The following is a 23653-nucleotide window of genomic DNA, read 5'->3' on the forward strand; positions in this document are numbered from 1 at the left end:
ATGGCCCATGGTGAGTTATATCCAGAGGAAGTGGAAGGATATTTGTCCTTGAGCATCGATGCATGATGACAAAGCAGTGATGACAAGATGGAGATGCATGGAGTGCAGGGCAGATCTAGAAAAATTTTATGGGCGGTGGTGAGAGGGGGGCAGGATTGTGTTGAGGGGCGGACATATGGCAGACGTGTACACTGAGGTTTTCTTTAATCACAGTTTGATGAGAAATAGTAGCCTAGACAATATAATTTACACTCAAGTACACTACTCACAATAAGTTAGGGATATTGTTTTTTTCATGAGTGCTTTTCCTATTTGGACTGAATTTTAATGAAATAAGTAAAAGTTCCCTTTCATATTACTAATAATGAATGAGAAGAAACACCATTTTCATTAGTTTAGTATTTATTACCCCCAAAATTTAGAAAATAAACAAGATAGCCCCAAATATCAAAACTGATCAATAGGTGTCAGTAGTGGGTGTTTCCACCATTTGCTGCAATGACAGCTTGACAGCGACGTCTCATGCTCCTCACTTGCCTCATGATGTTGTTCTGAGGCAATGCGTTCCACTCTTTCCACAGAGCTACATGCAGTTGTACCAGGTCACGTGGGGGTGGGGTACGTATCATTCCAGTCTCTGCTTCAGCTGGTCCAGAGTGCTCTATGGGGTTTTCAGGTAAGGGGACATTGTGGCGATACATACGAGGCACTCCCGACTTCCTGAAAGTCGAGCTGGTGACCAATTCTGGCACGAGTATGTGGTGGGAGCTTTGATACATCCTATGAACAGAAAAGTTGGGGGTGTGCTGGTGGAAATTGGGGGATGATGTTCTCTGAGGAATAAGAACGTGCAGTGACTGAGGACATCTGCCATAAACCAAAATATGTTTTGCGCTCTGAACTGGTGATGGCTGCTCAGACTGTTGCACCTCCTCCACCAAACCGAACCCTGGGGACCTGTTGACCTCTGTCGTAATCGCTCACTCGCCTTCTCACAGCAACGCTGATGAAGTTCATTTCTGTGCAAGGGGACCAGACACTATCAGTGAACAGGAAGTAGAACACTGCTGAATTGTCCAGGTCACTTGGTCTTGCGCCCACTGCAAACGTTCCACGGCGGTCTGGTCTTGGTGTGGCAGTGCCAGTGGCGCAGGAGAGTCACCTGCAACGGTTCGTCTGGTATTCAGGCCCAAAGCTGTGGAGTCGGTTGCGAATGGTTTGTCTGGAAAACCTAGGTTTCTTTACCCTCACATCTGTAAACGGGCCTGCAGCTGTGTGGCAGTTGCATAACGATGTCTGAGTGCATAAGGTTCCTTAGGTGAATGGTCATCGTTGTGGTCTGTCACTAGTGGGGCTCCACTCCTGGTCCGTCACAAACTCTGCCAGTAGTTCTGTGTTCTTGATGCAAGTCTTGCTGATGACACTTTGAGACACACCAAGCTCTAGACGCAACATCTGACTGCCTGCCACCGACCCGATGGAGCTCTAATGGCAGGGGCGCTGCTGGTCCGTTAAGTGCGTCGTGTTGTTCATGGCTGTTGATGATGAACTTGAATGAGACTTACTGGGACAATACGTTTTATACCACGAGAATGTTGAAATTGATTACACAATGGAAAAGCGTTGTCTTTTAGTTTTTGGGTTTTGGCCCAATTATGTAAGGCACACTGTACACCGTGAGGACCATGAGTGGTAGGAAAACACAAAATGAGATGTGTCTATCACCCCAATACATTGCCTCCATATCCAAATATCTTTGAGGTGAAAACAACAGGTATGTATGAAATCCAGCTGAGTATCTCACCAATATCCCTAACTTATTGTGAGTAGTGTATTCTGCTTGCAGGGACTTCATACATAACCTTTGATCATGGTATCCCACATGTAGAGTATATGACACTACATACAGGACATGGGCTGCCATTTACCAAACTCAGGACAGACAAACCTTAATCACATACAATCAATGTATTGCATTTGAGGGAAAAACAGGTTTCATGTGAAACAGGTCATATTAGGAATATGGTGACCCACACAAAGTGACCTCACGTAGTTAAGTGAGATGTTAGGATAGAGTATGGTAACCCTGCTGGAGGTGGGCATCATCACAGGAAAGGCATTCAGGTAAGAAAGAACGGTGATGAGTGGCAAGATGTTTGACAGGGGAAGCAAAATGGGGAAATTGTGTCAGAGTGCAGCGTTGCAAGCCAGCATTTGTACAAGAGAAAAAAACTTACCATGAGATTCTATGGACCTGAGCTAGTGCTAAGGTCAGAATAAATACGCAATGGAGATAATTGGCAACTCAAACAAGTGTTACTTGGAACATCACTTTAACTGTTTATCAGAAACACATTTCCCCATTTGTCCTCAGAAGCTTGAATATTTTTTTAGACAGATGAGGTCTTTACTGATAAAGTTGGTGAGAAATACAGTAGAGCCTTACAGTACATACAGTATTCACAACGTAAAGGCGACATTGAAAGGAACATTTAATGTATGTAAACCATTTTCACTTCATCAATCATGAAGCATTCTGTTCCGGATTTCGTCCCGGACTGCTTCAGACCATTCATTGATCTGTTTAAGTTTGCAGACTGTTCTCAGCTTCTTTGATTTAACTTCAAAACTCAGGCTGCTCCTGTCCATTCCCAATCAATAGGGAGCTGCAGGTATGCAGTTTTCAAATTCCCATCTGGTGATGTTCTAAGACATGCTGCACTGCAAGCGGCATTCAGGACTGCGCACAGATGTCACACTAGCAGTGGAGAAAAGGTTTTGGTTACAATCAATCCTGCAACTTGACTATTTAACCTTTGCTACAATACCTGGCTTTGTATGTTTTTGTCTCATCCAACATTTTTCTTTTACAGTAGAAACCCATCTTCCCCCACTGCCATGGTTTACCTTCTGCAAAGTGGTCAGGTGTAAATGTCTCACTTTATTTTCAGAGAAATCCATATTTCTTCTTTCATAGCTTTAACCCACAAAATGTGATTGTGATGTGTTCATGGCCTCCTTCAGAGTTGGAGGTGATCTGATATACCCGGTTACAGTTAGTCCCATACTAGTTAAACTCTGGCCACCATCATACAATTTTATCTTGCACTCATAATCTATTCTAGTACTTAGGTGGTCTCCTCTCCCTCTTTGGATATCGGGCAATTTTTAACACTCTGACCCTCACCTGTAGTGACGTCTGTGTCACAAATCTCAGCTTTAAGTTCCTGTGTGATTGGTTTGACTGCATCAATTTTTGGAAAAGTGCTTTCAGCCCTCTCCCTATACAGGATGTATTCACTCCTATCCTGGTCTGTCTGAGTCTGACACTCATTCACACATTTGCTGATGAACTTTACCAACCTGTTTTTGAGTACTCTCCCTGTTTCTGGGTAGAAGATGAGATATGCAGGACTATTCTTGTGGTAACCAACAAAGACCCCCCTTTCAGACTGTGAGTCCAGCTTCTTTTTCTTAGATTTGTGTGCATAACATACTGACGGAGAACATTTCATCCTTGACAGACCAGGCACTTTCCCTGTCAGCATGTAGTATGGAGTCTGTCCTGTCCGCTTGCTGTAACACCTGTTGCAGACAGCTGCAGCAGTCTGAACTGCATAATGTCCAGAGTTCTTTTGGAAGCTTACTCTCAATCAACATACATCTGGCCATTTCAAACAGTCTTCTCCACTTTCTCTCAGCTGTCCCATTTTGATGGGGAGAATAAGGGGCTGAGGTCTCATGTCTAATGGCATTTTTACTGATTAGTGACTGAAACTCCTTTGACGTAAACTCGGTGCCATTATCACATCTAATACATTTGATTTTCCCATAACGTTCAACATCAGCAATAAACTTTTCTGTAGCTCTGACTGTGTCACTCTTGGCTTTCAAAAAACACACAAAGATTGCACCTGAATGCCAATGAGCACCTGAACCCATCTGTCGCTGCTGGTTCTATAGGGCTCAGCCAAATCTGTACGTACAAGTGCAAGTGCTGCAGTTGCTCTCTCATCCGGTTCTCTGTTCCTGCTCTCAGCAGATTTCCCTTGATACAGACCTCACATTTCAGGTTGGACTCATCAGTTTTCCCTTTAATTTTCATCTCCTCTGTGACACTTTCCAACTCCAACACATCGTCATAATTACAGTGACCCAACATTTGGTGCCATGTTTGTGAATCATAACAGCCATGACACCCATCTTCATCCTTACTTTCATCTATAGGCTCAGCAGTATTTAAATAATACAGCCTATCGTACATGTATGAGTTGATGGATCAGCTATTCCCTCAATTATTTTCTTTACCAGTGACATATCGATGTCATTCCAATCTGTACAAGTTTAGTTGGTACTTCTATTTACAACAGCAATAATTTCCATTTTATCAACAGTTTCCAAAGACATTGAATCTACATTTCTCTCATCACATTCCATTTCAGCTGGTTTCCTTCCAGTATCTTTTATGTCTTTAGTAAGATTGGGCCCAACATCAACAAAGAAGCTTTTAGAACCATCAACCACAATAATACTATTTAATATATTCCATATATATCTAATAGTTTGGTTTGATAATCCTTTTTGCATACTCTCATTATAATTAACAGTTGATTTTTATATTTCTTATATTTAAACTCTGCCTCTTTTGTTTTATTTTATAAACAGTCTCTACAAGCAGTTCATTTTTTACAGGCATTTTGAAGCCCCTTGGTCATTCATGGGTTTTCTGCCAAATGGTTCTTGGTGTTACATTGTTTAAGAGGGCAGTGCTTATCATATAGATCTGGGAATGTAAAACTTATTCTCTTATATTTAATTTCGTTTAATTCCCTCATTGTTATATAATTACATTCATTAACAAGAAAGACAGGCAGGTGATCACTGATGTCATTCAGACTCATACTATACATTATTTGGATGAACTCATCTGTTGATTTATGCTGATTTAGAATCAGCAAATCAATGTTGAAATCCCCACAAATGAGTATTTTTTTTTGGTCTTAAATAACCATGTGGATGAAGCTCTCCTCTCCACCTCCCAGTAACATGGTCCAGTCAGAGTCTGCTTCAACCTCTGGATCATCAGGACACAGCTCATCCTCTCACAACACACACCCTCCTGGTTAATGTTACCACCTCCATGGCCTGTAGAGAGGAGGAGAAAGAAGAGAGGAGGTGAAGGAGTGTTTCCCTTCATCATCACATCCAGTAGAAAGAGCAGCAGGGACTTGAGTCCTGTTCAGAGCAGCAGTGGAGCAGCTGTGGAGCTCAGCCAGCTTCCTTTCAGCTTCATGTTAACGTGTTGGAGTGAACACACACAGACCTGCAGAGACTTTTAGCATCAAGTCTGTTTCCTCTGCAGATTTCACTAAGAAACTGCTGAGAGTCCTGAACGCTTCATTACTGCACCAACACTTTAGTGATGGATTTACTGCTGCTCCATGGAAACAAAGATCAGCTGACTAAGAAACTCATGGTTACTAAACGTAATGCTGCTTCTGTGATGTGCAGGCTTCAGTCAGACTGATCTCAGAGATGTGATCAGTTGTTGATCAGATGTGATGAATGACCACCACTGTCTCTATACATCTTGGAAGGCTGTCAGCTGGAATCCAGCTTTATTTCCTGGACACATCAACACAACAACAACAGTCGTCTTCACATCAACTCAAACACATGATCACAACATGCTTCTGGCTCATCTGATTGGCTGACTGTTGTCTCTCTCTCTCTCTCTGTCTTTCTGTCCAATCCTGAAGCCTGTCTCCATTCTCCTCTCACAGCTTCACTGAGAAGCTGCAGGTTTACAGGAAACACTGGATCTTTGATACTAACTGTGTTTAGGACGATACTGATGAAAGCAGCATGGACTGACTGGAACCCTCTACTCACAACAGAGTATCCAGTTTATAGTCTGGACTCTCCACAAGATCAAGAAGCTGCTTCACATCGGAATCCTTCAGGTTGTTGTCTCTCAGGTCCAGATGTTTCAGATGGGAGGGGTTGGACTTCAGAGCTGAGACCAGAGAATCACAGCTGATCTTTGACAAACTGCAGCCGCACAACCTGAATAAAGAATAAAAGATGTAGATTAAATCCTGAATAATTCAATCAGATGTGTTCAGGTTTTAAATGTTCAGCTCAACATTACTGTGTCCTAACAGCCATTAAGCTTCATTGACTTTAACAACTAACAGAGGACATTTTCTACAGTTTCTCCGAGTCAAATACTTATGAACTTCTGTGAAACAAACTTACACGATGAAAATAAAGTTAATAAAAATGAACTGTTGAATTGTTAGTCATTTATTTAGGTGTGTCCAGCTCAAACATTCACTTAAGTCCCATTTAGAGATTTTATCAAGTTATTTGTTATTGTGATATTTACTAAGACATTGATTAATTACTTTCAGTGAACTCGTCTTGAACTAAAGGACATTTACAGATTCATGGAGGAAAGTTCTGGATGAACATGAATTAGATTCAGTTGGTGATTAAACATATCAGATCTACAACAGTAACAGACAGTGAACTGACCCCAGAGTCTCCAGTCTACAGTCTGGACTCTCCAGAAAACCACACAACTGCTTCACTCCTGAATCCTTCAGGTTGTTTCCACTCAGGTCCAGATGTTTCAGATGGGAGGGGTTGGACTTCAGAGCTGGTCCCAGAGAATCACAGCTGATCTCTGACAAACAGCAGCTTATCAACCTGAATAAAGAATAAAAGATGTAGATTAAATCCTGAATAATTCAATCAGATGTGTTCAGGTTTTAAATGTTCAGCTCAACATTACTGTGTCCTAACAGCCTTTAAGCTTGTTGGAATTATTGTACATAAGTTATCCCATATTTACTCTGAGTGTTTAGGTATCTATAAACCTCCTAGTATGCCAATGTGCAACAGTATATGTCTGTAGAGTTGCTTTGCAGGAAGGAGAAGTAGGGGGGACGCGATTTCTGCTGAGTCATCCCAGAGCCATCAGTGACATGCAGGAAGTGCGTCTTTGCCGCAGAAATACGGCTGAAGATGGAGCATACCGTCCCGAGGACAAGGTCAAAGTGAGTAAACATGTACCAAGAAGATAGCGCTTGTATCGTTTTAGAAGTTGCAGCTATGTGCTCCCCCTCCCCATTAGCGCTGCAACTTCTGTTGTAATCAGGAACCACCCTAAGGAAATAAAGAAAGTGGGTACGGCAAGGTATGCTTCAGAGCGGTAGGAGATTGTAACTGAAGGTATCTCTGTCTGTTCTCCTCGCGAGTAAAAAGTAACTCTTGTCTTACTCTTCTTTGTGCAATATTATGAATGTTTTAGGTTGTTGAACCTGACATTTATTTGGTCCTTCGAGCCGGATGCCAACACGCCTGAAGATTCCAGCAGGTGCGGTGAAATCCAGAAAAGACCGTGGCCACAGTAGAACTCCGTTAGAGAGAGTTTCTCAGACCCTTTCCGGGACTGGAGATCAGCCTGCCTGCTGGGATCCGACGGCTGAGGGTAGTCGTGAAGGGGAAAGACAACATTGGTGAGTGGAATTTCCCTTGTGGCGAATGACTGAGGGTCATTGTGCGTAGAAAAATCCTGGAAATCCTAGGCACTAGCAGGTACAGAAGGATGGTGGAGTCCAAGAAATTCCGTGAAAAAGTAAAGGATGGTGGAGTCCTCTAGCGCAGTTAAATTCTGTAGTATGAGTGATAGGATGACGGAGTCCTGCAGTATGTACGCTTAAATTCCGTGTTGAAAAATGTGAGCGATTGTGCGTGCAATTGGAGATTAAAATTCCATTAGGTATTTTATCTCATACCAAAACAGTAGGATTGTGAGTAGCGAGCCTCTTGTGGATGCAAAGGCAAGAAACTCTCTACTCGAAAGATTTGAAGCGAGGTTTACCACAAAAGGTAGTTTGATCGCTGCCCTACTGAACACAACTCAGTTTTTTGAACACCCTAGGTGTTAATAAACTGGACCAAATTCTCAAAAATGGGAAAAGGGGAAGGCAAATTCGATCCTAAAGAACAACTGCAGTCTAAAGATTGGAAGTTTATAGAAAAACAGGGCCCTGATAAAATAAAACATCTAGATAAATGGATAAAAGTTGGATTTTATAGATTCGACGGCCGACAAAATACTCAACTAATAACCGCATTACAAGATGCAATGAAAAGAAAAAACTAAAATGAATTCTAAAAAAATTAAACAGGAAGGATACGAGGTAACAGAACACTGGATGAAGGTTGCCGCAAAAAGAAGAGGGAGATAGGAAAAAGAAAAGAAGACCTAAAATGCGCAAAGAAACAAAAAGCTGAAGAACTGTTGTTCCATAGAAAAGACGACGATGAGACAGGACCAGTAAATAGCAGGCAGGATAGACGGAGAGAGGAGGAAAGTGAAGATGAGAAAGGAGGAGCTGCTGCAGCGTCAGAGGTTGTAACACAGACGCTGTATCCAGAACTACCAACCTAGTCGCCACCTCAATATGAGGAAACACCACAAACGACTCATTCAAAAGGGAAAAATTATACATGGTCAAAAACGATGGGGAAGCTGCTTTCCCCAGGACCATCTGCACCACTAACAAACTCATCACTTACTGAAGCTGATGCATATCCAATGATTCAAGTAGCAAACCCAAACGTAGCTGATGATCAGCCACAAACCATCCTGGTCTACAGAACATGGACCACAGATGACGTTAAAAAGGCTGTAGAAGGAGTGGCCTCCCATAAGGAGGACGTCACTCATGTTACGACTCTAGTCGTAGTTTGTTTCAGGTGTGTCCTGCACGGAGGAGATGATTGGCATGGGAGGCTCCGGTTCTGGACTCTGATTGGCCGCGGCTGACAGAAGACGCCTATAAAATGATCCAAGATGGCGGCCGGGGCTGGCGGCAGGTTTTCTCTCATCTCCCTCTGCTCCCAACCAGCCACATTGTTTGATCCTTTGTTAAGCTGTAGGGGTGGAGAAAATGCAACTGATTGGGGAGAGACATCAGTAAACACATGGTATACCTGTAGCACAGGTCTAACAAAGAAAGCCTTATTCTGGCCAGTCCAAGTACTGGCTGGTTTACACCTCGATCAAAACAAAAGAGCTCAATGATAGGTCATGTTAACTGAGGCTGAGGACCAGCTGTTAAAAGATGTTCCAGACAAATTATGGTCTAAAGGGCCTACTGATGTGGGATTGGTGAAAGGTGCACTGCCCGTACAAATCAGACCCAAAACAGAATATAGGCCGTGTGTGTGACAATATCCCTTAAAGCAAGATGCTCAAGAAGGAATAAAACCGGTAACTGAAGACTTGATTGCAGCAGGGGTAATAATCCAATGTGAAGACTCCCCCTGTAACACTCCTATTTTTCCTGTTAAGAAGCAAGTTCCATCCGTAGGTTGGCGCATGGTCCAAGACCTGCAAGCTGTAAATATTGCTGTAATCCAAAGAGCCCCATGTGTGCCTGACCCTCACACACTACTAAATTCCTTACGACCAGATGCAAAGGTATTTGCAGTAGTAGACATCAGTAATGCATTCTTCTCAGTGCCAGTGGACAAAAATAGTCAGTTCTGGTTTGCATTTACCTTTGGGGGCCAAAGATACACATACACCAGGCTGCCCAAGGTTACTGCAAGAGCCCAACTATTTACTCTCAAGTAATGAGTGCGAGTATGGCCAAATTCCAACCTCCAGGAGGGAGCCAAGTATTGCTGTACGTAGACGATATCTTACTGGCCTCCCCTGATATGGAAACATGTAAAAAAGATACAATTGCACTCCTAAGACATCTAGCCGAGGAAGGTCACAAGGCAAGTAAAAATATGCAAAGACCAGATAAAATATTTAGGGCATAGTCTTAGTGCAGGAGGACGAACAATATTAGAAGACAGGAAAACTGCAATTCTCCAAGCTCCAAAACCAAGAACAAAGAAACAGATGATGTCCTTTCTGGGCCTGACTAATTACTGCAGAACTTGGGTGCCTAATTATGCAGAAATAACGGCACCACTGAGCAAATTAATGTATGAAGAAAACCTCAAAATGAAATCCCCTCTGAGCTGGACCACAGAAGCTGAAGAAGCATTCTACAACATAAAACAAGTCTTAGTGTCCAGCACAGCATTAGCATTGCCAAATTATTGCAAAACCTTTGTTCAAATGGTAGACTGCAAAGGTCATTTTGTGACCTCAGTATTGGCTCAACAGCATGGAGACAAATTGAAACCTATAGCGTACTTCTCACTGTGTTAGAGCAGTGATGGCAGCCTTTCTGGCAGTAGAAACGAGTGCCAATATAGTGTTGTTCCACCCTCTGATTCTGAAAGTACCACATGCTGTTTCTGTACTACTCTTACAAACAAATATGACATTCTTGTCCCCAGCAAGACATTTATCATGCATGTCTACGCTACTATCACAACCTCACCTCACTATAGAGAGATGCTCCAAGCTGAATCCCGCCACATTGTTGCCTCTACCAGAAGACGGTACGCAACACGATTGTCAAGAGCAAGCGGAACAAACGGCCAAAAGCAGAACCGATCTGAGAGATCAGCCATTAGAAAAAGGAGAGGTGCTATTTGTAGATGGTTCTTCTAAAAAGAATGAACTGGGAAAAACCCTAACAGGATATGCAGTCGTGACCCAAAAAAACGTGTTAAAAGCAGAACAGCTGCCCTCACACTACTCAGCGCAAGCAACAGAGCTAGTAGCATTAACTGAAACATGTAAAATAATGAAAAACAAAGAAGTAACAATCTACACTGACAGCCAGTACGCGTATACTACAGTTCATACCTTTGCGCAGTACTGGAAAAACAGAGGCATGATTACGTCAATGGGGAAGCCAGTGACACATGCCGAACTCTTAACAGAATTACTGGTAGCAGTAAAATTACCTAAAGCATTAGCTATATGTAAATGTGCGGCGCATACGTCTGGCACAGATACCGTTTCTCTAGGAAACGCCTTCGCAGATGAAACGGCAAAGGCAGCAGCAACAGGACAGATCAGCGTTTTAACAGTAGAAAAAAGTACAACCCTGGATCACACTACTTTAAAAAACATGCTACAACAAAGCCCGCAGTCTGAAAAAGACACCTGGATAAAGAATGGGGCGAAATTACAATCTGATGCATATGTATGACCAGACAACAAACCTACACTGTAAAAACATTTTTTACTGTTTATTTTTACAGATTATTTCTGTATTTTTAAAATACAGAAACAATCTGGAGAGTCAGACTGTGATGTCAAATGTATGAAACGAAATGTACATGAAATCAATGTAACTATGAAAATACGTGTGAAAACATGATATTTCTGTTCTTTACAAAAAAAAACATTAGAAATACAGATATTTATTGTTAAAATATGTTCACAAATGTATCGTAATTTTACAAATATTTGTCTGTTATTTAATGGAATAAACTGTATAATTCAACAAAACTTAAAACTTTAAAAAAATAATTTAAAATTACTGAGAAATTAATAGTAAAATAACTATTTAACACTGTAGGCTATTGTGTGTATATATATACAATCCAATGTAAATCACAACGTCTTGAATTATTTCACAGCATGCCTGAACAAAACACGTGTAATCAGGAGACATTTTACTGCTGCAACGTCTCCCTGCACAAACACAAAAGACAAAAACGTGAACGCGACATGTCATTGGAGTGCGTGCTTTGAAAAGTGCGGGTCCCATTTGGATTGGTCGACAGAAACGGTTGGAGAAGAAGAAGAAGAAGAAGAAGAAGACATGCCATTGGCTGTTGGGACACTGAACATCCGTCTTTGACGTTACGCTTAACAAGGTCAACAACCACCACGCGGCTGTTCCCGTTTGGTCACAGAAACTTGGAGCAAACATCAGCTAATGTTGAGGCTGGAGGAAGGACGAAGGCAGAAGGCAAGTATCAAACTGAAGCTGAGTAGTATTAGCTTTATTTACCGCCATGCCTCTGACTTTACTCAGTCGACAAAAGCAATCCGCTAGCATGTCGTCAATTGAAATGTTAGCTAACTACGATGACAAAAGTATGGTCGGCGGCGGCGTCTGCCAGTGTTAGTCATAGATATATATATATATGAGTGTTAGTAGTCTGCCAGACCAACTACTTTTTATTTTATTTACGCTAACGTTAGCTTAGCACTTAACAGTGAGTCATTTCGTTTACTTTTGTGAACTGACTGACACAGGCGGAGAGAAAGAGGAGCTGCAACAATGAACAATAATCAATTATTAACCCTCTTCTACATTTTCACTATTTTTTTGGCCATAATCTTGACTGCGTGACTTGAAATGGCATGATTTCTGGCTAGGATAGGAAGCTGGATTTAATGTAACGTGTCAAAATGTCAAAGTCTTCTTTCCACGCAGACTGCTCCTACTCCTCTACTTGCAGGTGTCGCTAGTGAGACATTTTAAGTGGATTTTCTTCCAAACAAGAGACAACAAATGTTTTATAAATGATGCTGACATTTGGTAATGGTTTACTTCAACCAGTTACTCTTTCTTAAAACTAATATTTTCATCTTCCTCTTGCCTCTCACAAATATAGGAGGAGCGACCTACTCTGCCTTTTTCAAGGTTTTTCAAATTTTAATTTCGATGCAACACTAGTCAGTGGTCAACATGAAATTCAACACAATACTGAAAAATATGTAAAGGATAAGCTAACAATCATCTTCTGGTTTATTGAGGGGAGATCTGCTAACACAGTTTAGGTCGACTTTTTCACAACCAATAGCATTTATTTTGATTTTGGCAAATTTCATGATTCACATTTTTTTTTCTTTCTCTCTGCAGATAAGTGGTGAGAGTTGATTTCATGGCATAAACTGTTGGTTAAGAACTCCACTCCTTTCCATGCTGAACTGTACAGTGAAGCAGTGCGCTCCACAGTAGGAGAAACCTCGGTCAAAGAACCCAATGCTGAGCAGCTACCGAGATGCAGTGGAAAGGCACTCAGTACAAAAAGGGTCTTTTTGTGTTTAAACCAAGGTGAGGCACTTGAATTCAGACAGATTCAGCTCATGCTTATGACGCAGGACCAGCACGTATACTTTGTTACACCTCATGATGTGTCCTATGTGCCAGCATTTGCATTGTATGAAGTGAAACAAGCATGAAATGCTGGAAGCCTGAGCCGAAACTAGATTATTACCCTTTGCCTGTGTACAAGCTTTGTGGGACAAGAGTAATTTCACTTAAGCATAGCATTGTTGACTCAGAGTCATCTCGAGTTTGAGAGATTAAAATGTGACGGTAAAACAGTATTTTTCATCCCTTCTAGTCCTCCTAGTCATGAATGCAGAGAGTCCGCTTCTGTCTTTCATCAAATCAATGCCTAAACTGAGAGACCCTGAGCCTTTGCTGGAGCATCTGCAATGTTTAGGAGTTGAGGACCTGAGCTACCTGCAGGAGAGTGACCTCCTTTCTGTCCTCAGACCAGTTGAAGCCAGGAAACGTCTGTCACTGCTCAAAACGACAAGTATGTGTTTCAGTTTGTACAGAATAAACTTTCACATTAAAAAAAATATGCATAGTCAAAATGTACTTATTAGGTCCACCTGTTCTAATCAATGCAGTCCAATACAGCAGGTCTACTTTGAATTATACTTCAAAGAATCTTCTCTACATTTTTGTTGATGTTTTGAAAAAGGTGATGACTATACACCACACCTTGTTCTTCATTGATTTCATAGTGGGTCTTAGTGGTGGTGTACTGCATTATATTGAGAAAGAAACAGTTTAAAATATATCAATGGCTACTGAGGATAGAATTATGTTAGGTAATAATATACCCAGATTGAGCTATGTGATGTCTGTGTTTAAATATTACTACTATCTGTCCTTTAATAAGGTCAACAACATGTCTTGGACTTTCCTCCAAGCAGCCAGAGCAACCAATAGTTGAGCAGAGCCAGTACACAGTCTGATGAGATGCCCCTCTCTGGTGAGTACATGCATCTGTTGCACACAGTTACTCTTTTGGGTTAGATGGGCTGAAAAATAATAGAATCTACCTGTAACTTAGTGTAATATAGTACAATCAGCAGCAGTAAATTGACAGTGTGCTTAGAAATTCACATCATCAGTTGTGCCCATCTTTCTTTAGATTCTGATTCGGTAGCAAATGACACACAACTAATGATGGGATGGGATTATGGGATGAACACAGGATACTTTATCACAATGTACAGAAAAAAAATGACTTTTCTATCCAGCAGTAGCAATAGTTCCCCCAACAACAATATGTTGTTCATTTAGTTCCCATGTATAGTCAGTCTGGTGCAAAGTACAAACTGTATTTTTATGAGAAATAAATTTTTATCGTTATTTTACGGTATTTTTGTGGTTTCCCTGCTGCCAGAAATTTACCGTTTTTTTATGATTTTTCTTTTTTTTTTCCTTTTTTTTTTTATTTACAGTGTATCCTACCAAGAAACATGGATAAATGAGCGGCTATATTGAGCCATGGTTCTACGCATGTCTCAACAGGAGGGATGGTAGGACAGGTACATCAATGTTATACCACTTAACTCTTATTCAAAAAAATTTTGTAGAGCATGCTTAATGTGTGCTAGACACAACTCACAAGGAAACCTGAGACCTCGTAGAGGACGATTCCCTACACCTCAATATCCATTCCAAATCATCCATATGGATTTTATAGAACCACCATTCCAAGGACAAGGTCGAAGCGAGTAAACATGTACCAAGAAGATAGTGCTTGTATCGTTTGAGAAGTTGCAACTATGTGCTCCCCCTCCCTGCAACTTCTGTTGTAACCAGAAACCACCCTAAGGAAATAAAGAGGGTACGGCAAGGTACGCTTCAGAGCGGTAGGAGATTGTAACTGAAGGTATCTCTGTCTGTTCTCCTCGCGAGTAAAAAGTAACTCTCGTCTTTCTCTTCTTTGTGCAATGTTTATGAATGTTTTAGGTTGTTGAACCTGACAAAGCTTCATTGACTTTAACAACTAACAGAGGACATTTTCTACAGTTTCTCTGAGTCAAATACTTATGAACTTCTGTGAAACAAACTCACACAATGAAAATAAAGTTAATAAAAATGAACTGTTGAATTGTTAGTAATTTATTTTGGAGTGTCCAGCTCAAACATTCACTTAAGTTCCATTTAGAGATTTTATCAAGTTTTTTGTTATTGTGATATTTACTAAGACATTGATTAATTCCTTTTGTTGGAGGCATGCAGAGCGGCCCAAGGCATAAGTGAACTAAGCGCCTGCTTAGGGCCCCGCGGCCACTAGGGGGCCCCCAAGAGCAATCAATTTTATTTATGAATCAAATTAAATGAATTCATTTATTTTTGCATGTATGAGTGATGATTTCTATATGATCACAGCTATCATATAGATTTCATGTCAGCAGAGTGCTGTTGCTGATGTTGGCCTAACCATTCTTTAAACGTCAACGCTCCGCTGCACCAGTAATATGGCCTCCTGCCGTGCAGTGCGCACTGCGCATCCAAGAAGCAGGTAGTTGGAGGCAAAACAAAGTGGGAAAGAAAGGACATAGGGACAAAGATAATAAAGAGGAAGAAAGAGGAAGAGGAGAAAAGGCCAAGATAAAGGTCTGTTTGCATGTCTTGGTAATGGAATGTTTCTCAAAGATATTTGTGAGGCCGTCTACAGAAAATTAGCTGACTAAAAGCTAGAGAAATGTATTACAACTGGCGGGTTAAACAGTTTAATATTCATGCTAATGTGTTTGTATTTGTGTGATACTGAGATTTAACTGTGACTGAGTTGATTGTCGGGGTTAGCCGTATATTTTAAAAAGTTTTTGCTAATGTTTAATAGCGAACATTAAACGTCACCTTGTGCTAGCAAGCGTGATGACGTTTGCTAGCAATATTTTCCAAACGTGACTTGTGTGTACCGTTACACCCTTAAGTTTGGGATGTGTTGTTTGCACAAATTGTTTGCTGCAGAGCATGGTCATTTTTCCATGTAAAATAAATATGTACTTTCTACATCAACTCATGTGAAAGTTGCCCAGGACACTGTTAAAGTACTTTGGAGGCTCAGAATCAGTCCAGTACCAGTCCATCCTCAGGCTCAAATGTGTACCGGATGGTGACAGTCTGTCCCTCACCCGATGCATTACCCACAGTTCATTTGTACCTAGAAGAAGAATTCCACCCAAAGGGGAAGTGATTCATTGAAAGAACCTCATTAATATGTGTGTATATGTATGTATGTTTTTCATCTTAGGTCCATCTCCATCCTCTACAGAGCTTTCTCTCCTCCCCCCATCCTCTGTGCCCACTGTCCCTTGTACTGTCCACTGATGGGTAGCTCTATGGATAGCCTGAACTCTCCCTGTGACTGTTGCATCTGCAGAGTGGAGCTTTTCAACGCTCGAATGAATGAAGAACTACTTGAGATCGTCAGTGGCACAAGGAAGGATGAGTGGACTGGCAGTGATTAGTATTGACAACAAAGTTGGCCATCAGAGTTCTTACAGTGACGTCATAAATGACGTTGCCTCCCCTTTTTATGAGTGGGTGGAGTGTTGAGGAAGAACAGAGTCACATTAAAAAAAGGGAAATGTGTGGATTAAGATAGTTCATTTGGATTTTTTTTATATAAAAGCTTTTGCTCATAATTACATACATTTGCATTGTTTTAAGACCTAATTACTCAACTTTATGTTTTTAAACCTTTCTTGTTTCCTTCCTTCAGAGAACTCATGTCATTATTTAAGTGTTTGTTGATATTTTATTGTTTATTTTGTGATTTATTTCTTGTTGCACTATAAATAATTTTTTGAAACCAAACCTAATGAATCAAAAGTTGTAATGTTTGTATATTTGAACTGAGTCAGAGTAGTTTTGACTGTGCTTGTTGCAACAAAAACAGCATAGATGTGTAAAAACATGTCAGACTGACAATAGGATAATCAGAGCTGCAATGAGTTTATACTAGGTGTGTGCATATCCACCATCAATATTATTGGCAGAAACAGAGGGCCCCAAAATCTAATTTAGCTCCGGGCCCCATGGAGGCTTGGGCCGACTCTGGAGGCATGAGGAAGTCTGATGAATTGTGAATCCCTTATTTTGTATTGGATGTATTTGGGTTATTTTTTTGTTCTGATATGTTGTTATCTTTCAATCATGGTGGTTAGGTCACATCAGTGTGGGCAGGGATAATTAGTTATTATTATCACCTGTTCACTTACACAGCAGCTGGGTTTAAAACAAGGAAAGTGGGTGAGGGCACGGGGACGCCGTACTTTTTGTTGACCACGTTTTGCTTCATTCATCACTTTTGTGTATTTTTTTGTATAGATTTTGTGCACATTAGTTTTCTGTTACTTTAATAAATGAATCAAAGTATTTGGGGGATTCTTGGCGTATCTTTGAACAGCGTGTCCAACTAATACAGACACCCCTTGTCTCTGCCACTTTATTTTGGTCGAGTCGTCACTACAACTTCAGTGAACTCGTCTTGAACTAAAGGACATTTACAGATTCATGGAGGAAAGTTCTGGATGAACATGAATTAGATTCAGTGGTGATTAAACATATCAGATCTACAACAGTAACAGACAGTGAACTCACCCAAGAGTCTCCAGTCTACAGTCTGGACTCTCCAGAAAACCACACAGCTGCTTCACTCCTGAATCCTTCAGGTTGTTTTCACTCAGGTCCAGATGTTTCAGATGGGAGGGGTTGGACTCCAGAGCTGGTCCCAGAGAATCACAGCTGATCTCCGACAAACTGCATTTAATCAACCTGAATAAAGAATAAAAGATGTAGATTAAATCTCCTCTCCATGTCTGAGTGACTTTGTCCTTGTGTTATTGTGGATCTCCATCATGTCTTCTACAGACAGTAATATGTGACAGTGTGAGGTGTGTGAGCTCCTTCCAGCAGCTGTGGTTCAGAGAGAATGGACTGATACATGGATCACAGCAGGTTTGACTCCAAATGAAATGTGACTGAATGATGATGAAACAGCGGGAAGCTCAGACACTAAACATACCTCAAACATCTGCATCTGAACACATGATCTAATCTGTGTGTGTTGACCAGGAATGAAGCATCAACATTATTGAAATAGATTTGCTTTAGATTTAGTTGCTTTGGATTTGTCTTTAGTTATTTCTCTTGACTCATCAGTGCCCCCAAACTAAAAAAGGTCTGAAAAGTGACAGAGGACACTTTAACAACTCAGCTCATTTTCTCCTGTTTATTCGTGACCAAAATAAATTCTTGGGGTTATTGCAGGTTGATAGCAAAAGCAAAAGCATGATGGCATGGCAGATAAAACTGGATCTGAAACACACATTATTTTCAAACTGCTCATTTTGAACAAAACTCCTAAAATTCAAAGATATGGTGGATATGGTTTCAGACTGCCCTCATCCTGTTCAAAGCAAAAAACCATCTCCTACCACAAAACATTCAACAATTACTGGAAGGGAAGGGGTTCATTGTTTAATGTCATTTGAAATGAAACTACAGAACACTTAGGGTACGCACAACAAGGAGGACTGTTTGTGTTTCACTTTGTGTTGTTAAACCATGGAACAGTTTGGAGGAGACGCTCAAGGAATGTTCAAACATAAAACAGTTTAAAAAATAGATAAAGAGAGGATTCTTACAAGGTACAGAAATGAAGAGGGAGTCTGACTCATACGGAGTGATGGGTGTTATTGTCATTTCATATTTTCATTTTTCTTATTTTTGTTCTTATATATATTTTGTGTTGTCTTTGGTAATGTGTGCATGTTATATCTCTGTGTGTGTGTATGTATGTACATATATTATAAAGACTATTATTATTATCATACTGACAGGAAGTGAATAATTTATAAATCATTGAGCTATTGAAAGGGGTGGGATAAAATAAGTTTATATTTAATCTGTTACTTTAATGTTTAGTTATTGATTTTCTCATTTACTGTTATTTATGATTCTATATGATTATTTTGTTATTCTGTTTTGTTTTTTATGTTGGAAATAAAGAAACTAAACTAAGATTTCATAACCTGAAACCAGACAATAAATAGATGAAATCTATTAAATTAGACCTGCTTCAGCTTTAATCAGAGAAAACAACATCAACAAATAACTCAGATTATAACCCTTTCATCAACTTTACATGAGCTCAACAATGTCAAGATAAACAACTCAAAGATAAATTCAAAAACTGACAATTGTTGTCTCTGACTTAGATTCAGTTGGCGATTAAACATATCTGATCTACAGCAGTAACAGACAGTGAACTGACCTCAGAGTCTCCAGTCTACAGTCTGGACTCTCCAGAAAACCACACAGCTGCTTCACTCCTGAATCCTTCAGGTTGTTTTCATTCAGGTTCAGATGTTTCAGATGGGAGGGGTTGGACTTCAGAGCTGAGACCAGAGAATCACAGCTGATCTCTGACAAACTGCAGCTCAACAACCTGAATAAAGAATAAAAGATGAAATGATTGATGATCAGTCAGATGTGTTGAGGTGTGAAATGTGTCCTGATCAATGAGCTGTTCTCTAAAATGAGTAGAGTGACTTTGTCCTTGTGTTATTGTGGATCTTCATCATGTCAGCCTTCTACAGACATCATCCAAACGTCAGCACAACATTCAGACAACTACTGATGTCAACACAGATCAATAAGATGCTGCTGACCTCATTACAGGATCAATATCTCCTCACACATGTTGGACTACAAACTGTTGATTAGTTCTTTGATTCCAGGACCTTCTTCTTCCTGGATTTGGTGTCTCAGGAGGTTTGTGTCATTCAAATGTTAAAGGACAAGTTGACATGTTGTTGGAAGTGTGTCTTCCAACAACAGTCACATGTCATATGGACTGATTCCATGACAGAGTTGTTGAGATTCCTGCTGTCCACACTGACTGTGAAGTGGTCTCTTCCTAACACAACTCCACTGTTGAGCTGACACTAATATGAAGCTTCAGCAGTCTGACTGACACTAATCAAAGTTCCTCTTTGAGTTCCTGTCCCTCCACTGCAGCTCAGCAGGAAACACTGTGGAAACACAAACTGATACTGACTGGATGTGCTGAAGAACAAGATGAGTTGAAGATCAACACAACACAACAACACTGTGGATGTTGTCCTCCATCTGGTCTGATTGGAGTCAGACTATAAGGGGATTTGTCCACAGACAGTATGGACAGAAAGAATGATTAGTGACACCAAGAACTCTGTTCATGTCAACACATGTGAAGACTGGACTTGATGTGGTTTGTGATCAGACCCACCACCGATGACTGAGGAGATACCTGCTGATGTTCAGGAACATGATGCTCCTTCATTTCAACTCTTTCAGCTCCTTTTCTATCTGACAGTCCTGACAAGAGAACTCATCTAAACTGGATCTCCATTCTTCAGAAGCCTGAGAAGAAACGAAATGAAAACTGACCTCAGAGTCTCCAGTTTACAGTTTGGACTCTCCAGTCCAGCAGACAGATGCTTCACTCCTGAACCCTCCAGGTTGTTTCTACTCAGGTTCAGATGTTTCAGATGGGAGGGGTTGGACTTCAGAGCTGAGGCCACGACTTCACAGTGACTCTCTGAGAGTTCACAGTCAGCAAGTCTGTCATGAGACAAATAAATAAAATGTGTTATAATGGAAGAAGACATTTCTATGAAGGTGATGTGTTGATGAGTGGACAGTTGGACACATTCTGTTGGACATTTTGTCTCCACATCAGTGGTTGAGCTCATCTTCTCTGACTGTGTTTGACAGGAAACAATCATTGTCATCATCTCTCTCAGACCTTTGTTTAGATGAATGGAGACAAGACTGAGTTACATTGAGGCTTCCAGACTGTCCACAGTCTGTCAGTGGATCTGATCCATCATGAGGACATCTGGAGGAGACAAACATCTGGACTGTCTTCACTGGTTAATGGACTCTGGATCTTTTTAGTTGAGCTCAATTAACATGTGAATATTTCCAGTGAATATAATGAAATAGAAATAAAAGAGTCAAATGTAATAAGGATTAGAAATTTAAAGAAGAACAGCTTTAAACAGCTGGAGAACATCTGGGACTAAATACAACTTACTGTAATGTTTGCAGTGAACAGTGGACCACTGAAGAAGAATGAGAAGAGTTACCTAATGCCTTCAAAATCCGAATAAAGAGAAATGTTAATGTATTTATGAACCTACTGCCAAATCTGGCCCTGTAACTGAGACAGGAGATCTTTCATGTCTGGGAGGCGCCATGGTGAGCTGCGGCAGAGCCTGCGCAGCAGTGGGAACCATGTCCTACCTGGCCAGAAGGGGGCTACCAACAGCAGTCTGTGACCCTGCTGGAGGATCCTCTGTAGCATCGGAAAAATCAGAGGGATTGGCGGAAAAGCATAGAGGAGACTGTCTGGTTCTTTTTGACAGAGGAGAGCAGCCCTCTGGGTCAGGATGCTCTTGCCCACGATTGGCCAGAGAGGGCAATGGGTCGACTCCTCCGTGGCAAAAAGATCCACCTCTGCCTTGCCGAAGACCTCCCAGATGTTAAGAACAACCTCCGGATGAAGCTGCCACTGCCCTGGCGGCGGTTTGTAACGAGAGAGGATGTCGGCAGCCTGGTTTCTTTCCCCGGGCAAATACATTGCTCTCAGGCTGGCCAGACGTGGCGCTGCCCACAACAGCAGGTCCTGGGATGCCCACAACGGTTGGGCAGACCTGGTGCCCCCCTGGTGGTTTATGTGGGAGACAGTTGAGACATTGTTTGACCGTATAAGCACATGTCAGCCTCTCAGGAAGGGAAGGAAAAAAAGTAGTCCCCTGCGCACAGCCCACAGCTCTAGAACATTGATATGCACCGAGCGGTCTTGAGCAGACCACAGCCCCTGAGCTGTCCGGTTCTGCCACACAGCGCCCCACCCTGAGAGGGAGGCATCTGTTCCGATGGCTTCTCGACAGGACGCAATGGAACCCAAGGGCATGCCCTGAAGGAGAAATGATCTCTCTCTCCATGGGGCCAGAGCAAGAAGGCAACAGCATGACACTGAGTCTCCTGTGCCAGTGCCACTGAACATCAAAATGAAAACTGTGCAGCCACCTCTGAAGAGGACGTAGCGACAGCAGTCCCAGAGGAACCACATTGGCAGCAGCCATCAGTTTCCCGAGGAGGCGCAAAAACTCCACATAGCGCAACCACCTGCCTTCCTGAAACAAGAGAAGGAGGCGGAGGATGTCGTCCACCCGCTGTGGTGACGGACAGGCCTTCATGGCGACTGAATTGAGAGTCATCCCGAGAAAGAGTGTGCTCTGCGAGGGAACCAGGCAACTCTTGGTAAAATTTACCTTCAGGCCCAGTCGGGCGACGTGGGACAGAAGATGTGTCGTGTCCAGGGCCACCTGAGATTGGGATGGTGCACAGTTGAGCCAGTCGTCCAGATATGGGAGGACCTTCATGCCCCGCGACTGCATGGGCAAGAGGGCTGCCATCATGCACCTGGTGAACATCAGTGGGGAAAGGGAGAGGCCAAACGGGAGCACCCTGAACTGGAAATGACGACCGTGGAAAGCGAACTGCAGAAACTGTCTGTGGTTTGGAGCTATGGGGACATGAAAGTGGACATCCTTCAGGTCTATTGATGTAAACCACTCCCTCTGGCAACAGTACGCAGAACCTCTGCAGTGCTGAGCATGTGGAACCTCAAGACCTTCAGTAATCTGTTGAGACCCCTCAGGTCGAGTTTGGGACGGAGTCCGCCATCTTTCTTTGTTACTAGAGAGTAAGTGAAGTAGAATTCCCCGGGTTGCAACAGGGGATCTACTGGCTCGATGGCACCCTTGTCAGTTTGTGGACGGGAGCATCCACTGTAGTCTCCTGCAGGGATGCTGATAGCGTGAGCAGCAGATGGGACATAGAATTACCTATGCGTGCCGCTGCTTCATAGGCTTTAGAGAGTAGGTCATCCGTAACCTGGCACTGGGGACGAGGACACCTCGCATCTGGCCTCAGAGCCTGATCAGGCGAGACAATCAGAGCAGCTATAGTGGGCTCAATTGCTGGCATGCGGCCCAAGCCAAATTTGGGTGCATCCTGCATGGCTGCCAGGGTGTGGCCATCAGATGTTGCATGAGAGATAGTTTTAGAATCCCTTTATAGTCTCCCTTTATTCTGCCAGACAATGTCATTAAATGTACACTTTCCCATGCTTGCATGAGGTCCAACTGCTTCATGAACGACGTGCATCTGCGGAGTCACAGCCGCAAAACACATCACTGTGTTGTTGGTTCCGCTCCAGTGAGCGCGTGGCGTCACTGCTATTCACAAATTAGTTTGAAGAAATAAATGTTGCCTATTATTTTTAGATTTGAGACTAATTACAATCATAACATCCTACTTAGCATTTGTTGAAACATTCAAGACATTTTAATGCCAATTAAGGCCTTATTTTTCCATGAATGAATTCACTGCCTTTTAAGACTTTTCAAGGATCCGTGGGAACCCTGTTAAAGCTCGACAAAGGAAAAACTTGACAGCAAGCTAATTAGCGTTTGTTCCAGGCTACAGTCGGTACTCGGCACGTTAAAAGTGGGTCAACGTTGAAACGACATAACGTTACGGTACAAGCAATGATCATCTAACGGTAACAAGCTCAGGCTTATTCGTCCGTTAATTCATCACACAGT

General features: G+C 41.9%; 1 protein-coding gene and 1 long non-coding RNA gene across 2 annotated transcripts in view; one reads left to right on the forward strand and one right to left on the reverse strand.

Annotated features, from left to right (window-relative positions):
• The window catches only part of LOC125018609 (NACHT, LRR and PYD domains-containing protein 12-like), a 107281-nt gene that overhangs the window by 40597 nt on the left and 43031 nt on the right, over positions 1-23653 (forward strand). The window lies entirely within an intron of this gene.
• On the reverse strand, positions 3176-5952 carry LOC125018624. Its single transcript, XR_007113971.1, has 2 exons — positions 5893-5952; positions 3176-5145 (listed from the first exon to the last, which is right to left on the reverse strand). It is a non-coding gene; the product is annotated as an uncharacterized LOC125018624 (long non-coding RNA).

The sequence above is a fragment of the Mugil cephalus genome, chromosome 13 (assembly GCF_022458985.1).
Source record: "Mugil cephalus isolate CIBA_MC_2020 chromosome 13, CIBA_Mcephalus_1.1, whole genome shotgun sequence".
Lineage (NCBI taxonomy): Eukaryota > Metazoa > Chordata > Actinopteri > Mugiliformes > Mugilidae > Mugil > Mugil cephalus.